Below are 22493 nucleotides of genomic sequence, written 5' to 3'. Positions count from 1 at the left end.
GCTAATCAGACCACCCATACTTTCCTCCAAATCATTTATGTATATCACAAACAACAGTGGTCCCAGCACGGATCCCTGGGGAACACCACTGGTCACACGTCTCCATTTTGAGAAACTCCCTTCCACTGCTACTCCCTGTCTCCTGTTGCCCAGCCAGTTCTTTATCCATCTAGCTAGTACACCCTGGATCCCATGCGACTTCACTTTCTCCATCAGCCTACATGTAGGAAAATGTCTGCACTCTTGCAAACTTGTAGTAAGCATGTTTTATCAGTCAATAGCAATGACAAAATGGATATTCAAAAGCAATCCTTTATTAAAAGTTACAACTTATGTGAAGGCCTCCTTCATACAATAATTCATTTGAAAGGCCAATGAAAGTGCCCTTGGTGTTTCCATAAATACTGGCCTGAGCAATTGGCTGATCCTATTGCATAGATTTCCTTGCTGTTCAGTATATTTCTGATGCATAATCAGGGTGAGAAATATTTGCGGCAGAAAAATTGAGCAGAATGCATTTCTGCCATTTGCTTGTTTCCCCGAGTTCCTTCACACTTTTTGGCACTTCCCGTAATCCACCTGCTGAGTCCTGGGTTTCCCCATTTAAATATATAATAATGAGACCCAGTAATGCTGCTGCTTAAAAATTCCTGCTATTACATTTGCAATGCACTCAGGGTGATTATACACATTGTAGCTGTAGTCTGGATCAGTTAAGCGGACTTGAGGAGTTCCTGAGCCTGTAGAATCTTCAGCCAAGAAATCCTTTCTGCAGTGATTTAATTTTTTCCATTCTGCCTACAGACATCTGGACTTGCTTCTCACTGCTTCTAGCAGGATCAAACCAATGGCCGATTTTCAGACCCCAAACTGATCCTGGAAACCCTGAATGGCAGCAGCATGTATCAGAGCAGGCATTATCTGGACTGCATTATGTAGACTACTCTCTATAATCTCCTTTATTGCCAGCAGAGAGCTGGAGATTGTGCTTTCATAGAGGTGGAAGTACAGCTGGTTGCTGGTCACTGGCCGCTGGCTGCTTCTTAAGAAGCTACCGCACACTCTGTTGGTGCCTGCACTAAAGAGAAAGCTTTCCTAATGTTGCTGAAAATGAGAGCCGTGTGCTTGACAATCAAACCTGTCAGTTGCTGCACATCCTCAGAGTGACCTCAGAGCCTACAGCTTGTGGTACAATATTGCTCCTTTGTTTCAGTAAATGTCCATGCATACCGGGTCCCACTATTCCAAACCCAGAGCCTTCTCCTCAGCCTCTGCTGAGAAGGCAGTGCATACTCACCCACTCCTCCAACTCCCTCATGCTCCGTGAACCATCTGGTGGCACATCCGTGCTAACCCTATCCAATTGTTCCCCAGTTGAAGATATCTGAACAGGTGCATGAAAGTGAAGAGGCAAATGATGCAAGGGTGAGTTGGAGGGGCTGGGGATTCAGGAATATGGGTCAGGAGGGCTATGCAGGAACTCATAGGTGAAAAGCCTTGAGCTAATACTTCTCTGGTGGAGTCAAATCTTTTTCTCCATTGGTGTAATAGGTCCATAAATAACCACAGAGAAACGCACACCTTTTATCTGCATAACTCAGAAGATGCCACATTGCAACTTCCATCATACGTAAGATCTGTAGATTGATGGCAACTTTTTTTATTTTGCCTGGAGACACCTGCAATGAGCAAAATAGAAGTGGGTTGAATTTTCTAATTATTTTTACATCTTGTTGACGATTAATATGTTCACAACTTGATCTGTACTTTGTGCACACAGAAAGCAGCCTTTTAAGAATCTCACTGCCAGTGGTGTGTATTGCCGTACCTTAATAAGACTAGCATTTTATTCCAGATTTATTAATTAATTGAATTTAAATTCCCCAGCTGCTGTGATGGTGGTATTTGAACTTATGTCTTCATCTAGGTCTCTGGAGCATTAGTTCTGTAACATTACCACTATGCTACCATCCCCTAAAATAGGAATATTTGTCCCTGGAGGCTTGACTATGTGGGAAATTATTCTGGTAGGTGTACAGTTTCACTGTTGTAATTGAAGAACAGTAACTGTTGTTGTGACCAAAGCTGAAGGGGTGCACTGTTTGTTCTAGTTCTCCACGAGTCACAACATAGATTTAAATTTTTTCCCACTTACCGATATGGTCAATCATAGTTTCTATCTTTATCCTAGAATAAAACACACCAACCAGATTTCTTTAATGAACAACAAAATTATCAGTTTATTAGAAAACAAGTCTTAACCAGTAATCAAGCAAAGCATAAACACACAGATTGATATATTAAAGTTCCCTTTTTACCTTAGCCCCTCAAACTCACACACACACATATACTGGTTAACCGGAAAAATAAAAGGGATAGTTGTTTAGAGCTCTGTGACAAAAAGAAATACAGACAAAAAACCCACAGGCTGAATACTTGCTCATTCTTGAAGAAAAAGAGAAGATATAGAAAGATATCCTTTGTTTTGGTTTGGTGCCCCAAATGCTTATAGATGGCTGTCACTGGGATCTTCCTAGAACAGTTCTTCCCAGGCGATGTTGAAGATCAGTTTGGGTAGGCTTTTCCAGAAATACAGTTACAGAGGTTTCAGATAGGCCTTACAGTATAAATGTAGCAACAGGGGTTTCAGTTCCCACACATTTGATATGCAGGGTTTATTCAAATACAGGAGGAAAGAGGAGACGGGCACACTGGATATGCAGGGTTTCTTTCCAAGAGAGAGAGATGAGCTGGGTTTTCTTGGCAGGCAAAACCCAACTGTCTTTTTTAACAATTCAAAGTGAAACCAAAAGCATTCCAGAAGTCAAGCTGCCTGATCTCTATATATCTTGACCTGTCACTTCTCTGTAAACATCTTCTCTAAGTCAAAACAACAAGCTTCCTTCTGGTATTTTATCTGAAAACAGATGCCTTCCAGTAAGGGCTTGTTTACAAGCCAAGTCCAGGAACCTTCTGGTGACTTCTTTTTAAAAGAACACAAAATTCAGCATCTCCTCAAGCTTCCAGATGAATCAATGTCCATAATACAATTATAAGTCCTTAAAACGTATTTTACAAAAAATAGAAGCACTCTTGTAACACTGTGGTGAGTGATTTAGGATGGGCAGGAGGAAAATAGGAAAAAAATGGATGGAAGAAAACTACTGATTGTTTTAGCATTCATGGAAAAATTGGAAGGATACATTTACCAGAAATTATTAGGGGTGAATGAACACTTGACAAGATGGTGTTATAAGCCTCTGACTGCTGTTTTAATCTGTTTATTTCAAATGGTTTGCTGCCTCTATTAAAATAGTGGACAGAGAAGTGATATACGAATGTGGCATGTCCACTAATATCGTCAATAGCCATTGCCAGAATTTGTTCACTTAATAATAGGCTTTGTATCACAATACAGGAGTAGGTATGGCGGATTGTTAAAACTAAAATGACTTTATAGCTGATGGAGGAAATATTCCCTACAGCATCTGATATTGTGTTTAGATGTACTGCAGTATTTGAAAAAGTTTTTTTTTCTGCATTGGTATTGCACTATTAAGGAATTTCTACGTAGAATCCCAGATGCTCCCATTGACAGCTTATTGTTTCCACAACTGAGGAATGTCGACATTTGTACAGTATCATTATACAGCTCTCTGGAGATTGAAAATACATCAAATGGGAATGCATGAGAGCTTGCAAGGAGTTTGAGAAATTCACAGACACAGAAGACAGGACTTGGTTTCTATATAGTCATGTAAAAGGAGAATGGCAGCTGACATCTAACCGATCAGGTCATGAACAGAATGATTTTTAGGTTTGATATCTGACAGTTAGAAAATCCAACTGATGTAGATCAACAAAGCAGCTATTGGGCCGGTATGTTTAATGTACAAGCCACTTATCTTTTGTTTAACAGCAATGAGTTATAGCTTGCATCCAGCAGACTAACTGTAACCACATCAGACCGTGACAGATCAGTTAGCAAATCCACCCACGGAAAGATGTTTCGTTCGGCCCAGCTGCATTTTGAGACAAAGATCTTTTTAACTTGTATGGATTATGTTCAGACTAGCTAGCATGAGCATGAAAACCAGCCACTGTAAAAGCTTCAAGGATACACAATCGCCATTCTTTGGATATAAAAGTCTTCTGAGCATGATCAGTGTAAATAGTTCTGATACACCATGAACAAATCTGCAGACATTTGACATTTAAACCCCAGAACAAGCTAACTTCAAGCAGTGCATTCTTTATGCTCCCATAGGATGTGACATTACTTGAATCCGACTTCAGTTGAAATTCATTCAATTTTTCTTGGGAATAAATAAAATTTTCCAACACAAAAGTTGCTTTTAATCAAAACTATTCTCACTAAGATTTAACCTTTCTATCACTGCTGCTAGGTTCCAAGATCATCATTTGGCACTGAATTGTCTTGAATGGGGGGAATAAATCCATACGTGAGTTATTCATTAGTTGGGATTTCTACAGATCTTACTTCTCCAGTTGGAAACAGATGTATTCTATGGTGGAAGTGATATTTCAGATTTACTCTTTTAATGTATAGTTAAAACATGAGTTCTCTTTAAGAGAGTAAGGAGCAACCAATATTTTCTGTCAGCAGAGTGCTCATTGGTTTTATGCTATTTTAAATTTCTTGTGTGCACAATGTTTCTAAACTTTGCACTACACAGGCCATGTTTTTTTCATAAAGCAGGACTTAAGCTGAGCAATAAAAAAAGCCTCATACTTTTGCCAATTTACATAGTTCCAAGTTGGACATATTTTAATGTCATGACACTTGGGAAAACACAAGTAGAACTACAGTGCTTTTGCTATGTATAAATTAGATACAACCCAAATATTTTAAATGCTGATACCTTCATTTGAACAAAAGATATCAAATATAGATATTTTCATTGAGCCATGATCCAAGAATTGAAGACAACTACAATGTAAAATAAAGCTGATGGTACTCTAATGGAATACAATTGCAAGAAAATTGCATTCATTCCAAGAGTTACAGGCATGAATCACGTAGCATTTCCTTTCCCTGAAAAATCCTACAGTATAATTCCTCTTCCTAGGAACTACGCAGCATGTTGGCCACTTTCATGTAGACAAATGTTTGTTTGGCAAAACAGGATTTCCTGCATTGATAGAAATCTCAATGTTAACAGTGTAAATACAAATTGTAGTTTTCCATGGAAACAGCTATTGAGCCACACCCTTGAGCTGATCAGCTTAAAAATGGTCCAAAGATTTTGTCGAGGAGAAATTTTTTAAATGATTGAACAAGCAGTTTGATTAAGGATGCCATATCGCATTTCATAATCCACCCACATAACACTGTAACCAGGGGTTTTGTGATGGTTATCTTACAATTCACAGATGACTGACTGCTGGAAATCAGCCTTCAAACAAATCTAGATGGTTTCATTGTGTAAAGAATCAATTATCCATAGATTTTCTGCACTAATAGTTGACTGAATATCTTGTTACCTTCCTGTTAGTGGGGAATAAATTATCCTCTGCTGCAAAAACCACGTCTCTTTTCTGACATTTTAAATTGCTCATCCCAGCTTTAAAAGCCCTGGATCAGCATTATAATGAATCCCTAGGGGATTCTGCTATGAGAGCCTGTTCTCAGATGAGACAGATTTTGTTTGGTTCCCATCCAGGTTAAATTAGATATTAAAATCTGTCTGAAATAAGACTTTAAGTTAAACTATAAACAATCTGAAAGTTTGCACTCAAATCGATGTGGATTAGAAATATTCGCTTTACATGTTGAGGTGCTTTGCTCCTTGGCTTGTGTCAACAATGTTTTAGTTTCGAGCCTGTGCACACACTGCACAATCCGTCTGCGTCCGCTAAACGTATTGTGTTGTATTCCTCAGTGTATGCATGGACTGTGCTATAGTCCTCAGTCTGTACATGTACTGCATTGAATATTCTCCAATCTCTGCATGTACTGTGCTATATTTCCTGGACTTTGCATTCACTATGTTGTACTTCAGAACCTATGCATATACTGTTATATCCTCCAATCTACTTAAATGCTGCAGTGCATTACTCAGTCTGTCAATGTCTGGTCCATATTGCTACTGCTAAAAGAGTCAGTTTTACCTGTATGATTCTGTATATCATCAAGAAGAAGTCAGTGCTTTTATTTCCAAATAGGAGCACGTTATTTCACAAGAGCCTTTTCTGGCTTAGGCACTACACCTAATTCTCAACATGATCAATGATCAATACCTTTTAAGGCACAGGTTATGAGTCAGTTGTCAGTTGCTTCAGCAATTCCCCTCATATGGCGTTATGTTGCCATGGATTTTCTGTAGCTGCATTGGTGGAATCCTGCATGTCTGGGACCTACAAGTGGATGTGAGAACTGACTGTAAGAACAGAAGAAATGTGAGCAGGAGTAGGACACATGGTGCCTCGAACCTGCTCCGCCATTCAATAAGATCATGGCTGATCTTCTACCTCAGCTCCACTTTACTGCCCTATCCCCATATACTTTAATTCTCTTAGCATCCAAAAATCTATCTATATCAATCTTGAATGCCACTGAGTGGGCATCCACAGCCCACTGGGGTAGAGAATTCCAAAGATTCACAACCCTCTGAGTGAAGGAACATTTCCACACCTCAATCCTAAATGACCAACACCTTATCGACCTGGTAAACCAAACATACACATGACAAAAAGTATCTCAGGAGTGAATAAGTATAATATCTAGGTAGGATGATACAAAATGTAGTATCTAGGTCTGGGTAAGCAAAAATATGGATTTACTGTATAAGAAACAATACTATTATTAAAGCAAACTTCCTGCACCAACAGGTTATGTTATATGTACAGACTTAAAACATTATAGGAGACATCAATAAGTACACTAGTTGTCACTGAGTGATTTCTGGGCTAGTGTTAGATTATTATTGATCACTAAACTAGAAATTATTGTTGGTAATATTAAATCTGGTGATATTTATACATTAAGAATACTCTTCTGCTTTTAGTTTTGTTTATTGTTTTGTTTCAGCTCGGGATTTTATTTGATTGCATTATGTAGCCACAGGTTAGAAGATTGCCAGTCGGGTTTTTAAGGGCTATCTTATGGGGATTGGTATGGAATGAAGACTGTGGCATTTTTCAACGTCAAAGGAGAAAGAAATCACAGGGATCATCTTGCGGGGCCACTCCTGCTGCTGGTTTTCAGATAGCAGGTTGGAAATCATCATGTGTAATATTGTCATCATTGTAATGAAGAAGTGCTACATTGTCAGGGGTTGTGCTGTGTTCAAAATGTCTGCCATGTTTGTTTGCATAGTCATTACTCTTCAAAAAATGGTAATTTATGTGAAGAACTTTGGGTTATTCCTGAGAGATATAAAGTGCATTAAAAATGATTTTTTTTTCATTTTTCTATCCACTATTTGAACAGAAGAATTAAACCATTTAAGTAATTATGTTCTGGCTGCATCTAAACAGTGAACAGAATACAAATGTGTTAAGTGCTAGTCTATTAATGTCATCCTCAGTCTTTAGGCTTCAGTGGTGGCGTTTAACTCACTGAGTGAATGATTGTTTAGTGTGTGATGCTCTGCAGGGCCTAGAAACATGTTTAGTATATTGTGTGATAGTCATGGAAGGAACAAAAATTCTATGAAAATAGAGCATTTCTTAGAAAGGACACCTGTTTTCAATCTTCAGCGAAAACCGGCAAAATCGCAGAATGTGATCCCCAAAGCACTGATAAAACCCCCATGTAATAAAACCAGAATTTGATTTATTCAGTCACTCTAAACCAGTGGACCTGATGATAGGTCTAATCTCAGAGTTAGAATCATAAAGGCCAGAGGATAAATATTTTTTCTCTTAAAAGAAAAGTTTTTAAATCAAATCCGATTTGGATGATCTGAGTCTGAGTGACCTAAATCCAAGTCCAAACCTGAACCTAAATTGAACTTTTTCTATTTAACTGTACTGTATACCACGTGTAGGTGGAGCATATGACCTGGGGGATGGAAAAACCAAATGGCATCTCTTGCCTTACCACAGCACTCCTGCTGTGAGCCAAATTTACAATGGAATTGGCACCAGCCATAGAGAATCCGTAGTCTAGACTACGCTGCATTTTTAGCCAAAGAAAACCCTGTATTGATGAACAGTTCCTGTGAGAGGAAATGAGGAATTTTATGAGAATATGTCAAGTTTAACAAGCTACCATTGATGAAAGTAAGGAGTTTTTCCAGCCAAAAGGTAAGCTTGATGGAAGAGGAAGAAAGTGTTACTCTGCATTTTAACAATGGTCATGCATTACAAATATTTGTTCACTGGGGGCTATCAGAATACCAGTGATTATACTTGAGGCAAATCATACATTTGGAATAGAAAGGGTACCATAGCTTTGTACTTCATCATTTTGAACCAATTGTTTTTTCTTAAATTTAACAACTCTTTGTTTAGCGTGTCTGAAAAGTTTAATTTCAAAATAGCATTCAATTAATTGATTCCCTAATTTCCCTTTCCCTTACTTTCCCTCTCCCTTACTTTCCCTGTATAGTAATTCACCCTCACGGCTGGATTTTATTTTCGTGCCGTCGCCTGCGGTGGCGGGCAAAAAAATGTGCAGGCAGCGCACCACCACATCACCATGATCTTGAACGTAGCAGCTCATCTAAATATGCAGGGCAGAGGCTCCCCCCAAACACATGGAGGAGGTGGCCTTGGCGACGTCATGAACGGTGCCAGCTGTCTCTGCGCAGGCGCAGGCGAGAGAAGCAGAGTTAACTTTCAGGTCCGTGACCAAGTTCACAAACCTGAAAGTTAACAGTTAACTCTGCTTCTCTCTCCACAGATGCTGCCTGACCTGCTGAGTTTCTCCAGCACTTTCTGCTTTGCTGCCACATACTTACCCTGCTGTGTCGCAGTGTCCTGTAAAATTGCAATCTTCTTCTTTCACTCAAGTGTAACATTGCTTCTTGTAGGCGTGCCGCACCTGGGTGAATAATCTTAATTTTACACATTTCAGGATGTGAGACTTAAATGTACCATCAAAGGCAAATACACAACAGAAATAAAACCATAATTGAAGAAGATTTACATACTATGAGCCTCTGACAGTGAAAAGCCACAGACTAATATGCATTTGGAATCTGTATTCATTTCTTTGCTAACTGTAATGTGAAAAGACATGTAACTGCAATTAAACTATCTTTGTAAAAAACAGGAAAATATGTTCATATTCTAGCTGTATTGCCAACTAGAAATATTACACCAATAATTATGATCAGCTGCTGCACAAGCAAAGTGTTCGTGAACATGTGTTGATGTGTAATAGATGAAAAACCATGACAACAGCACAGATTTCCTCACTAGTCCTGCATTGGCTTTCAAATATGTGCAAGACAAATCTCGCAACCAGAAGTTAGAGCAGTTAAACGGTGGAGTCACCTTTGCATTTAAAGGACCAGACCAAAAGCCAAGGATGGCAGAGGGGTGCTCTAGGGTGGCCCCACAGTTCAGTGAAGCCTCACTGGTCACTCTCCTCCATGCTGTGCAGGCAAGGCGGGAGGTCCTTTTCCTCAGCGATGGTAAGAAGAGGCTCTCCTGCCTGACCAAACCAGCATGGCTGGAGATGGCAGTGGGGCCATCTGGCGTCAAAGGGTCCAATGCTGGAAGAGGATGAATGATCACTGCCCCAGCCAGCCGGGGCCCTCTAGTCCTCATGCACACAGGGTACGACTGCCAAAGTCATCCACAGCCAAAAGGCAATCATATCAGCAGCCTTCCTCCAGTCAGGCTACTAGCGCAGAAGTGGCACTGCATAGGAGCATACACAAGCATTTCCAAAAAGCACTGTGACACAAATGGATCTGCATGGGTGGCACAACAATGTAGAAAGGCCAAAATCAAAATCATCTTCACTAACATGTGCTTTCTTTTACTGTGTGAATGAAGTGTGCCAGCATGTACCGATCCTCCCATTACACTATTGGCCTTTCAGAACTGTCGCTATGTGGAATAACATCATTGACACACCAGTATCACTCATGTGCGACTCCACGGATGCATTAACATGGACAATGGCTCAATCTGCTGCTGCCAGTAATAGTGGACGCAAAGATGTTGCAGATGTGGACTGCTGCACAACAGGTGAACGAGGGTGCTGTGTGGCTCGCAGAGCCCACGGTGGTTTCTATGGCGTGGAGAACCTTTGATCAATGTGGCGCTGCCGTGCATCCCTAACTCGCTGCTCGCCCTGCTTGCGGAGCATGGATGCTCTCTCTCCTCCCATGTGCCTTTCCTGCTATAAGTCCTCAGCATCCTCATCATCCCAGGATGAGTCTTGCTGACGTCTCTCCTCATCCTGCAAGGCCTCACCCCTATTCAGTGTGTAATTGTAAAGAGCACAGCAGACAGCAACTATGCAAGCAACCTCGTACGGCAGGGCACCACCCGATCTATCCAGGCAGCAGAATCACATTTTCAGCATGCCGATCGCCTGCTCAGTGGTGGCTCTTGTAGCTCCATGGCTGGTGTTGTACTGCTCTTCTGCAGCAGTGGTGGGGTGTCTCACTGGTGTCAGGAGCCATGGCTGCAAGGGGTAGCCCTTGTCTCCAAGAAGCCACTCCTCCATCTGAACCAGTTCAAAGAACAGCAACGACAGCTGGGACGGGCGCAGGATGAAGGCATCATGGCAGCTGCCTGGAAAGTGGGCACAGATTTGCATGAATCGTTTCCGGTGATCACATACGAGATGCACATTATTTGTGTGGAAGCCCTCACGGTTATTGTATTTAGCTGGTCACCTGGCGGAAGCCTTGATGGCAACATGGGTGCAGTATATGACCCCTCGCACCTGTGGAAATCCCGTGATGGAACCGAAACCGGTGGCCCTCTCGGCTTGGCTTTCAGGGTCCGTTGTGAAGCAGATACAATCACCAGCCCTCCAGAACTGGGCATCTGTGACCTCCCTGATGCAGCGGTGCACTGCTGACTGTGTGACCCCACAAAGGTCTCCGATGGGCCTCTGAGATGATGCAGAGGTGTCACTTTGAGGGCCAAAGGCATAGGATGTCCCCCGAAACCCCTGGGCTGCAGATCATCATTCAGCAGGGCACAGAGATGTGTCGCCACCTCTCTTGACATTCGCAGTCGCCTCTGACACTGGCACTCTGACATCTGCAGGTATGTCATGCGGGACCTGTAGATGCACGGCGATCTGTAGTGGCGAGCTCTCCTTGGGTGCTGCTGCTCACGACCGGGTCCACTACGTGGACTGCAAATGCTGTTGGTTTTGCCTGCGGCGCATATGGATCCACTCAAGAAGTGCATCAACGAATACAGGGTGAACCATCCCCATCTTCAAGTTGCAATTCAACTCAATTCCTTCAATGCTTCAAAGGTTCCTGACAGGGCAGGGATTGATGGTACATCAGGTGCTTTCATGCAGCGATGTGGCATGGCATTGTCCTTCTTAGCTCCCACTATGAGTGGCACCGCATGACTAAATAAAGATTGTACAAGCTTCACACACCTACTGTCTCTGGCACTCTCCCCACATACAGGATGACTCGAGTGCCAATGCTCCTTCACTGACAGAGGCAATCAATGGCACAGAGGTGCCAACCATTATGGAGGGCGAAACTGCAGTGGCTCCCTACACGTCTGCAGAGTGAGACCCCCGAATATCTCCCCCTTCCTCCCTTCCAGTATGCAGAGTGAGATCCCTGAATATGTGGACTTACCTTCACTGGCGATTACTTCTGCTTTTGATGACCCGCCAGCTTTTCTGTTCGTGAACGGGACAGCACGTGTCGGCTGCCCGTTCAACGTAAAATGTGGAAGTGTGCATCGAGAGGCGGTGGACTGCATAATCAGGAGAAGTAAGTACCGTTTTGAATATGGTAATTGGGGCATCGCTGCTAAGCGGCGGGGGACCACGCTGAGATCCCCCCACCGCCGGTAACATGTGGTGGGCCCTTCTCGATGTCGTGGGTCGAGACGGGCCTCTCCCCACAGAATTTTACGGGCCCCTCCCCCACTGTAACCCATGGCGTTGAGGGTCCGGTAAAATTCAGTCCTGTGGATCAATAAGTGGGCCATCAGGATTTTTTAAATCAGCTGCTGACACTCCTTCTAGCTTACTAGCTAAAACCTAATGAGACTTATTACACTTGAACCAGCTCAGTTTCAGTGTTAACTGTTGCAGAGGTTTGAAAAATGGGCCTTTAGCTTCAACAGACTGTGGCAAAATTCCAAAGTTGCATTATTTAGTTCCTACAGTATTGAATAGTTTCTCTTACATAATCTAAAGAAATCATATTATGAATAAGAAAAAACTATATACCATTTAATTTTGTGTTGCAAACTATTTAATGCAATTAAATTTCAAAATACCAAGGACTATGTTTTCTGTCAGCCTTGGCTCAGTAGGTAGCACTCCCAACTCTGAGTCAGAAAGTTACAAGTTCAAGCCACCAGATAATTCCAGAGTCTTGAGCACATAATCTAGGCTGACATTTCAGTGCAGTTGTGAATGTGAAGCAATGCTGCACTGTTGGAGGTATCCTCTTTTGGATGAAATGCAGACTCGTGCGCAATCTCAGGAGGTCATAACAGTATTCCATAAAGAGCAGGGGAGTTCAGCTGTTATCTTCTGAACATTTATCAATCATCCAAGACCATTAAAGCAGATTATCTGGTTGTTTAATCTCACTGCTGATTGGTGGGCCTTGCTGTGCACGAATTGATTGCTGCATTTGCCTGCATGGCAACAGCAACTAAATTTTCAAAGCATGTAAGGCATTTGTGGAACATCCAGAAGCCACAAAGAGTGTTGCATTTTCCTTTCCTTTTTCCACTAATATGTGGACGTGGCTTTGTACTCACATTTACTTTTTCACCAAAATGGGCAAAGAAAAATATTTGTGCAAGTCACAGAATCACAGAATTGTTACAGTGCAGAAGGAGGCCATTCAGCCCATCGTGTCTGCACCGGCTCTCCGAAAGAGCAATTCACTCAGTTCCAGTCCCCTGCCTTCTCCCCATAACCCTGCACATTCTTCCCTTTCATATAACAGTCTAATTCCCTTTTGAATGCTTCACTTGAATCCTATTGTTACAGCATTTGGGATCTGCTGTGTCGACTATGATTACAGAGCCTCCAGAAAGTAATATGATGGGATACTTAAATTAGAATAACTCAATGATCGGATGAGGCCAGCGAGTTTCTGGTGGGAGTTAATTTCCTGCCACGGTGTGGTGGAATGAGTTCCAGCAGATTTTAACGGTGAGCCTCATTCAAATCCCACCAGCCAACTCCAGTGTGTTCAATGAAGCCATGGAGCACTTTTTATCTCACAGATTTGAATTAACATGAGCTTTCTTTCTCGGGTGTCCTTATATAAGCAAGCAACAAAGATGGGTGTTCATTCTGCTTATCTTCCACTGTCAGCAGATTTGCCAGTTTGTCATCTATGAAGTTCCAGATCACGGGGGTTGATTTTGGTCTGTCTATCATCTCACTTGCTGGTGAAAACAGAGCAATAATGAAACAAAATTGATTTTTAAAAATCCCTCTGCCGTCCAGCCTGGTGCCTTGGAATTGGCAACCAGGACTTCCGTTGGGGACAGATTCATTACTGTTTGCAAAGCGGGATCATATGACATACATAGGATCCAGAAGCCATTTTCATCAGTGAACATGCAGTGTCCACATTACTCAAGCTCTGCCCACTGACACTGGGAAAAATATGGCCAAATCAGGCTCCCTTAAAGGAATTGTTGGAGGCAGCTTGCAAAACTGTTGCTGAATAGTTTTTGGCACATTTTCTGGGGGCTGGATGAGTATAATTGCTGTTCCTTCCCCTCCACAAAAATACTGCCAAACATTGCCTCATTTTCTGTCACCTTGCCACTTGATTCCCTCCCCAACTAACCCCCTCCATTCCCACCACCACCACCACCGTTGTTGTCCTGGCCCTCCCCTTTAAGGAGGACCTAGCAGCAATTTGATTGGCACAGAGATATTTCAAATGCCACCATAGAAGTCACTATAAGGATGTTTTTTTTAATAGTCACAACCTAGGCTTTCTGCCTCAACTTGTGCATGCATGGATCTTGACCTACCTGCTGCTCTCCATGGATCAATCCCATCAGGGCAGATTGCTGTGTTTTGCACCAGTTGGAATGCTAGATGCAGGAGCCAGTGCCTGTTAGGCACAAGTGTCTAGGGTTCAGAGATCATCAGAGGGGACCCCAAAGCAAAAATTGAAGTGGGGCCTGTGCAAGTTTGGTCAGAGCATTGCTGTGCACACATTAACAAAGTTAGCCATTTTATTTTGAATAGGCAGCCTGCTCTTCATCTCTTTTTCCTGCTGCAGCAAAGCGCCCCCCAACCCACCCCAGAATCACCTGACACTCTCATAAAAGCCAGGGAACCCACTTCCCATATGTTAACGACCCCAACGATGGCGTCAGCAGGTCATCTCAGAGTGGATTGAAATCCCTTCCTGCTGGAGATGTGCCTGAATCGGTTACAGGAGCATTGGGTCAAATGTCGACTGCAACTTAACACAACTGCATCCCATCACATCCATCGGAGTTTGAAGCCTCTGACTCAAACATAGCTCAAGAAATGTTCTGAATGCAGAGTTTCAATGTCCTTGTTATTGACAGATGCCCACTTTATCTAAATGGGTCGTTACTTAACTGAGTGGGCAATCTCATCTTGCTTTTCCTTCCTCTTGTCACTGCTACAAGCAACATTCAGCACTGCTGAGGAACAAAGCGTAAGTTACTTTGGCCCTATTAATCTTGGTTTTCTGAACTCGTTAATTATTTTACTTAGTGATACTCTAATATTCCCAGGTATCTGCTCCAAAAATTACTGCCACTCTTTTAATGGAGATGGAATGCTGAATTCACAGGGGCACTTTGGCTCTAAACAGTGTTTGTTCACTAGTGGGTCATGGAGCTAATAAGAATTGTTTGCAGTGAACTGTCATTGGCTCCTGTATCATGTCAATCTGCTAGGACAGCACACAAGTGTAATATTACTGCAGAGCATACAAATGGAAGAGCAGTTGTATGAATCTTCAATTACTGGATAGGCTGTCTTGTGGAGAATTAGAGCTAGTAGGCTGGCTGTTGTCATGGCAACTGTGGAATTATGACTTTTATTTCTACAGTTGCCAGACCACAGGAGTGCTTTAATCTATCTTTACACCGTTTTCTGTGAATGTAGGAGAAGCACACACTTCTGTAGCTAAGCAACAGAATTGTGCAACCAACTTTTGTCCAGGTGCCGTTTGATTGCATTGTGAAACAATCTTGGGTTGAAAGGAAAAAGCCTTGCTTGGACATGTCTGCATTCATTTTCAGCCTGATGTTAGTAATTTAAGACAAGCATCTGTCTGAAGTGAAAACCTGTCAGTTAATTGATCCTTTTAAGAAGATAAACTCACATCTGCCTATAGACAAAACATAATGGTCATTTCTCAAAATGCAAAGAATTTCTTTTACTTCCATTGTTTCATCTGTATCCTGTGAAAATTGAACATACTTTCAAATTGAGGACTTTATCAAGTCGATTATAGATGAGATACAAGCCTTATTTGTGCCATTAGGTTAATCTCCCATTTTACCATATAATACACTCCCTTTGGGGGGAAAACGTGTAACTATGGAAACCTTAATTTTATTATGTGCTCACACAGGCATTGGGGTGTGAATTCAGGAATCTAGACCAGATGCTTTATAAACTGAATAAAGTGCATGATTACAAAGAAAGCAACCTGTATCATATGGTTTTAATCTTGCTTTGATTGACAAATCTAACTGCACCCCGAGGAATTGCAGTTCAAAGTCGATACATCACATACAATAAAGTAAAACTAAAATATTTTAAAGCTTTTCCTGTCAAAGTATGATAAGGAAACATATTGTAGTGCAGATAGGTTTAAGTACGCAATATGAAAATTCAATCATTAACAGATTTTCCCATAATGAGACAAGGAGAAAAATGTAGGACATATGGAAATAAATTCAATCGTACTACATATGGCCATGCAGAGATATATCTTAATTTCAGATAAAAGTTCATCAGATTTTTTATGACCTGTTAACAAATTGATGAGTGAACAAGGCTTTGAAGCAGGCAATTTTGCATAGTGCAATTCTAGGAATGGCGAAAACCAGCAAGTCATGGGATACCTTAACATTCCTGAAGTAGTTAACAAATCACTTAATCAATATGAAGCAGTGGCAGGTTGATAATTCAACTGGGGACAGTGCAAAATTCAGGAGTGATGGCTAAGCAGGAAGTAGTGAAAGCTTGTTTTATCCACATACGAGTATCTTCTCTTTTGTCATTGCTGGCAAGGTTTTTCTGAATGCATTGACTATCATTATTCTGTGTATTGTTTACTTCATTTTGTGGAAAAATTATAAAAAATCAAAATAATAAATAATCTGTTGAGATAAAATATAACTTGGTTCCTAATTAGCCTTTACTTATAGAATTTTCTGTGTAACTATAGCAATCTGCTATACTCGTTTAGTTCAACAAGTAAGGGTATGGAGCATGCCACATTAAAATACAGCTGCATGTGGAATTTGGTGGCCTAGTATGTGCTTTTTAGATGTAATTATCTGTGTGTTTTTCATGTATCTACACATAAAACTGGATCGTACAAAATCCTTAATCAGATCAATGATTTTTGGTAGTCAGCTTAATATTTGTGTTGCTAGCAAAGATACAGTGGAATTACAGACATTCTTGAGTCAGTTGTGTGTAGAAAAGTGAATTCTACATTAAAGTCACTCTGCCTATTGATACTGGATGTTGATCTTGCCTTTTCTTCATGGATTTAAAGTATGGAAATGGCAAAGTTTTAAACTTCTTAGAACCTTAAAATGACAGAAAAGAAAATAAATTCTGCAGAGTTGCTTTTGGAAAAGAGATGGATATGAACAACCTTCAGATGCTGGTGGTGTTGAGAGAGTTCACTGCCTGAAAAAGCTCCTGTGCTGAAGAGGACACCTGGGTCTCTACCACTCAATAAATCAGCTTTGATTGTGCTTCAGATGCCAATCAAAAAGCCTGAGCTAAAACATAATGCAACAGTGCAAACTGATGAGTGTTCAAAATAATTCAATTTCATTGGCATATTAAAGAAGTTGTCATGCGATGCCCCTACCTGCCAAGAATGAGGCACATTAATTTTGTTATGAACATTGATTTTAAACTGTTACTGGAGTGAGGGGAGGACTTGTTGAACAGATCAGCCATGACTGGAAAAAAACATTTGCATATTAACAGACGGTGTTTGGAAGGACAAAGCAACCATTCCCTGACATTTAATCCACAATGGACTTTAGATCATCAGATGTTGAAGGTGGGGGAGCTCACATTCCAGGTTGACTGCTAAGATGGCCGAATACACAAACAGACATGGTCAAACCAGCTAGTCACTGACTAACCTGTTGGGCAACCTGAGTTTTTTTGAATTTGCACAGTTTGAGCAGAGTGTTTGCCCCTGGACTGAGAAGATCTTTCTCCTGTCTGTCTGCTCCCATCTCTTTCTCACAAGCCTCTGATTCCACTGAAGACACATGAACCCAAGAGAGAAAAATCTTCTACTGCGAACAAGGTTTAAGAAGAATACTGGGCCCCAACGAAAAGCAAGATATACCTACAATCAAGGACTCTACAGTGAGCTTGAAGAACCGTGCCAACAACTCTTCAGATAGTGCCTCAAACCTTTCCACTTTATTTTTCTTCTCTTTTCTGTCTCTATTTGCATGTGTGTATTGCGTATGCATGCTAGCATGGGGTGCGGCATGTATCCGTAGGCATTAATCGAATTAGAGTTAGAGTTTAAGTTTACTAAATTTCAACTTCTCTTCTTTAAACCTAAGAAAACCTGTTTGTGCTGGTTTCTTTGCTTTATAATTGGAAAGCGGTGAACAAGGATTCACCAAGGGGGAGCTAAAAACATGTGTGTTTAAAATAAAACACAGTGGGGCGGCACAGTGGTGCAGTGGTTAGCACCGCAGTCTCGCAGCTCCAGCGACCCGGGTTCAATTCTGGGTAAAGCCTGTGCGGAGTTTGCAAGTTCTCCCTGTGACCACGTGGGTTTTCGTTGGGTGCTCCGGTTTCCTCCCACAGCCAAAGACTTGCAGATTGATAGGTAAATTGGCCATTATAAATTGCCCCTAGTATAGGTAGGGGAATTGTGGGGACGTGGTAGGAATATGGGATTAATGTAGGATTAGTATAAATGGGTGGTTGATGGTCAGCACAGACTCAGGTGGGCCGAAGGGCCTGTTTCAGTGCTGTATCTCTAAATAAATAAAAAACCCTGTTGCAGAAAGACCAGGTGAAGGCTGAAAGGGAACCCTGGACCTCTTTCTCACCTGGTCGTAACAAAGCTGGGAAACCTAAACATTTCCTGCAGACCTAGGGTAAGGATCATGAATCTTTCTTTCCCGTGGTGCTCCATTGCACCAACTGAAGACGTAGGATTATCTTAGATAATGAATTAATTCAGCTGCATCAAGAAGGGCCCCATCTCACATGATCTCTATCATATAAATGAATTTCAGTAAAAAGGGAAGGATTTACTTTTTAATTCCTTTAATTCAGTCGCTCAGCCTTTCACGGAAATCTTTAAAACACTGGCACTTAAATAGATATATTCACAAGATAAATACAAAGGAGGATGGTCATTCAATCTATCTTAATTCATCCACCCACAATAAAACTCACAGGGGAAATTTTTTGGGCCTTGCAATTGCAGCTTTGGTGGTAGGCAGAGTGATTTAATTAGGCTTGATTCGTTCATTTCGGATTTCCAGCAGTGTGTTTTTATATTGCAATTAAGTCAGCAGCGTGTTTACGCCGATCCGGGGATCCCCCCGCACGGTGACGAATTGCAGCTATGCATGCATTTCCATACCATGAATACTCATTACCCTACGTTTAGTTCAAATTACGTCCTACCTGCCAGATTAAGTTAGCAGCGAGCGGTATTCCCATGGCATCCCATTCACATTTGTTTAAAGCTGGCGTACACCAGTCGGCTTTGTGCAGTTGTGTCTGAGGTCAGTGGTTTCAGGTCTTGAACTCATCGGCACGAGGAAGGCCAATGTTGGAATGGATGTTTGGCTCCAGGCTAAGCACCAGCAAGGGCGAATCGTCTCAGGTGATGGCGGGGAAGGCAATATGGGGTAGGGGGAAGGGACAGGGTACATGGAGGCGCAGGGGAGGGTAGCCGGTGAGGACACAGTGGGGGGGTTATTGGTTGCATGGAGGAGCAGGGAGGGTACATGGGCAAGACAGGATGGAGGAACAGACGAGGGAGGAGGGCAGCGTTCAGGGTGTGCAGTGGTTCTTATTGATGCTGAAGCTGGCTGTGGGTGGTTACAGGGAGTTGGTGAGTTGATGTGTGCATGATAGTAAACAGATGGTCATGAGGGGCCTAAAGGAAGGGATGAGTGCTATCCATGTCGGGGTCCTGGGGGCAACATCAGGGTACTGGCTGGTAGAGGGAACAGTCACATGCAAAAAATAATTGAGGGGGAGGTGGTGCTGGGGTGAAAATTATAGCAAGCTTATTCTGTGGCCACAATCAGCATATACTTCCGAAGGCTGCTGATCCTTATGCTTGCAACACAGAACGATTTATTGACGTATGGCTCATGGTGCTTCATTGAGTGATGGCAGGTTCCACCAATGAAAGCCTGTCCCCACGACATGATTGCACGTGTCTCCCATGCCCGTCGCTGCACTGTTAATTTGCATGTAAAATTGCGGGAGAAATGGGAAAAAGGATCAAAGCGGTAGTTCTGCCAACTTCTGGTTCTGCAGTCGGAAATGCCGCGGGACTCATAAAACCACTGCGACAATCTTTCCATTACAATATTTTGCGAATGCTGGAAATCTGAAATAAAAACAGAAAATGCTGCAAATACTCAGCAGGTCTGGCAGCATCTGCAGAGAAAGAAACCGGGTTCGAGTTTCAGGTCTGTAACCTTTCATCAGAACTGCCAGTTCCAGCCAAAGTCTTCTCCATGTGTAGCACCACTCCTTACAGACCTCACCAACTTTCACCAATTCTGCAAACCACAAAGCATTTCTATAAACTTGAACAGAGCCAATAGAAATCAAACAGCATCCACCCAACAAATGCTGACTGGTGTCATAATCTGCCTTGTCTGCATACATCTGGCGGACACCCCAAACACCCACGCTAACACCTTCACCAAGATGGCATTCGACGTGGGCCACACCAGAAGTGTGTGTGCGCTTTGCGGATGAAATTTTGGTAGCACGGGCACTATGGAGTCCTATTTTGTGGCCTAAGTTTCTCCTGCTTATCCTCATAACTAGATTTTTAAGATTGGGAATCATTCAGAATGGCATGGAATTGATTACTCCCTTCTGGCTGCTTATCTTTGCACTGTTTCTATAATTGTGGTGATAAACTCACTGGCCTGGTGCTCATTTTTCAGGGACTGCTTGGACACCTAAGGTCCCAAAAATCGTGGGCAGGAAGCATGCCAAACGCTACATTGGGTAAGGACAGTCAAGTGGCTTCCTTTACCCAGACCTGAAGCATGCATTAGTTCCTTTGTATATATAGATAAGGGGTTTAATGCTTGCTTGAGGTACCCTCTCCAAGTGTGGTTTGCCCTGAACCAGTCCTTGAGAACACCTGCAACAAAGAAGGTAAGTAACTTACTTAAACATGGAGACAGGAGGAGCCCAATCCCACACTTAACCCATTCCGAATCCCTGCCTCTACTGACCTCAGATTGCAGAACCCTGGCTTGCTTATTGGAGGGATGCTATCACAGTAATTGTGGCTCAATATTTCTCTAATCTTCGCCAATGGGCTTTTGTTCTGTGTCGTTTCTAGTCCAAGCAGATCCAAGGCCCAATATCTGGGGAGTTTAGGACCTCATCATTCTGGCACTGGGTACTTATTCTTCACTTGCTCCTGCCCCCGGGCTCCCAAAAATGGGCGCTCCCAAATTTCTGGACCACTCCTAATAGGGGCAGTCATTTTAGCCCCTACTGGGGCCAGGAACAGAGGGGCATAGGTGCTAAAAATACCACGGCCAGCCAGCGTGCTGGTTCCCAAGCTCCATCCTGCCCCTGGGTACTTTCCCAGACATGGGATGGGGTGAGTGGAGGCGGCAGAGCTACCCACCCGCAAGCCCTCCAGCTTCGAAAGCCCCCCCCCCGGCCTTCCTTAATTGGACAGCGAGCTGCCCTCTGGTTCAGGGCAATCACAGGTGAGTGACTGTTTCCACACAGTGCAGGACTTCTGACTCCCATTTGAAGCTGAGCCCTCAAGAAAACCCTGCCCCAGGTTTGATCTGGAGTTAAATGTTTACATTTGACTATCTGAAAGAAGAAAGAAAGACTTGTATTTACATTGCATCTTTAACGACCTCAGGGTGTCCCAAAGTGCTTTACAGCCAATGAAGCACTCTTGGAGTGTAGTCGCTGTTGTAATGTAGGAAATGCAGCAGCCAATTTGCACACAGTAAGCTCCCACAAACAGCAATGTGATAATGACCAGATAATCTGCTTAAGTGATGGTGATTGAGGGATAAATAATGGCCAGGACGCCAGCGGATGACTCCCCTGGTCTTCTTTGAAATTGTGCCATGGAATCTTTTACATCCACCTGAGAAGGCAGACAGGGTCGCATTTTAATGTCTCATCTGAAAGACAGCACCTCCGACTGTGCAGTGCATCCTCAGTACTGCACTGGGGTGTCAGCCGAGATGTTTGTGTTCCCCTCCTCCCTAACACAAGTGCTCTTTATCTGTTTTCTAATTATCATGATTTATAGGGTCGATACTCCAAGCAGCACTGAATACAAATAGTTTGTCATCTATTTTTAACGCCATTTTGCTACTGTTTATGCACCTTTATTTTTTCACAAAAATTAAGTGAAATATGGCCCAATACAGTATTTTAGCATTAGCAAGAGCTGATACATTTCAATACTATTGCTCATCGTTTCAAGAAAAAAATCATTTTTGATGCCAAGAGGAAGCTCGGGCAGCCGCACCACCCTGTGGTTCAAGGGCTGCTATATATCTATTATTTCACAAGGGTAGCTGTAGCCTGTTAGAAAAATTGGACAAAGTCAAGAATGTTTACTTAAAAACAAATCTTTTCCAAGTTTTCAGATCTGCGATGTGAAAAAATCCAATCTTTAGTTGGATTCTCACATTGCTGCAGGGATATAGTTACTTCTGTCTAAAGTGCAATCTGTGTATGATGTCATCAGCAGAGCCAACATGTGTTGTGTGGCCTAGCTGCATTTTGTTGCATTCAGCTGAATTTTACACAAATGAAACACCTTCATAATTTCACCTTTTAAGTAATTCCTTTGGTTAGATTCGACAAAGACAACAGTTGTGAGAAAGTATGGCACTGATTTTCATGTCAGTTA

This window comes from Heterodontus francisci, chromosome 19, assembly GCF_036365525.1.
Source record: "Heterodontus francisci isolate sHetFra1 chromosome 19, sHetFra1.hap1, whole genome shotgun sequence".
Taxonomy (NCBI): Eukaryota; Metazoa; Chordata; class Chondrichthyes; order Heterodontiformes; family Heterodontidae; genus Heterodontus; species Heterodontus francisci.
The sequence above is the reverse complement of the archived record's forward strand: the minus strand, read 5'-3'. Positions refer to the sequence as shown.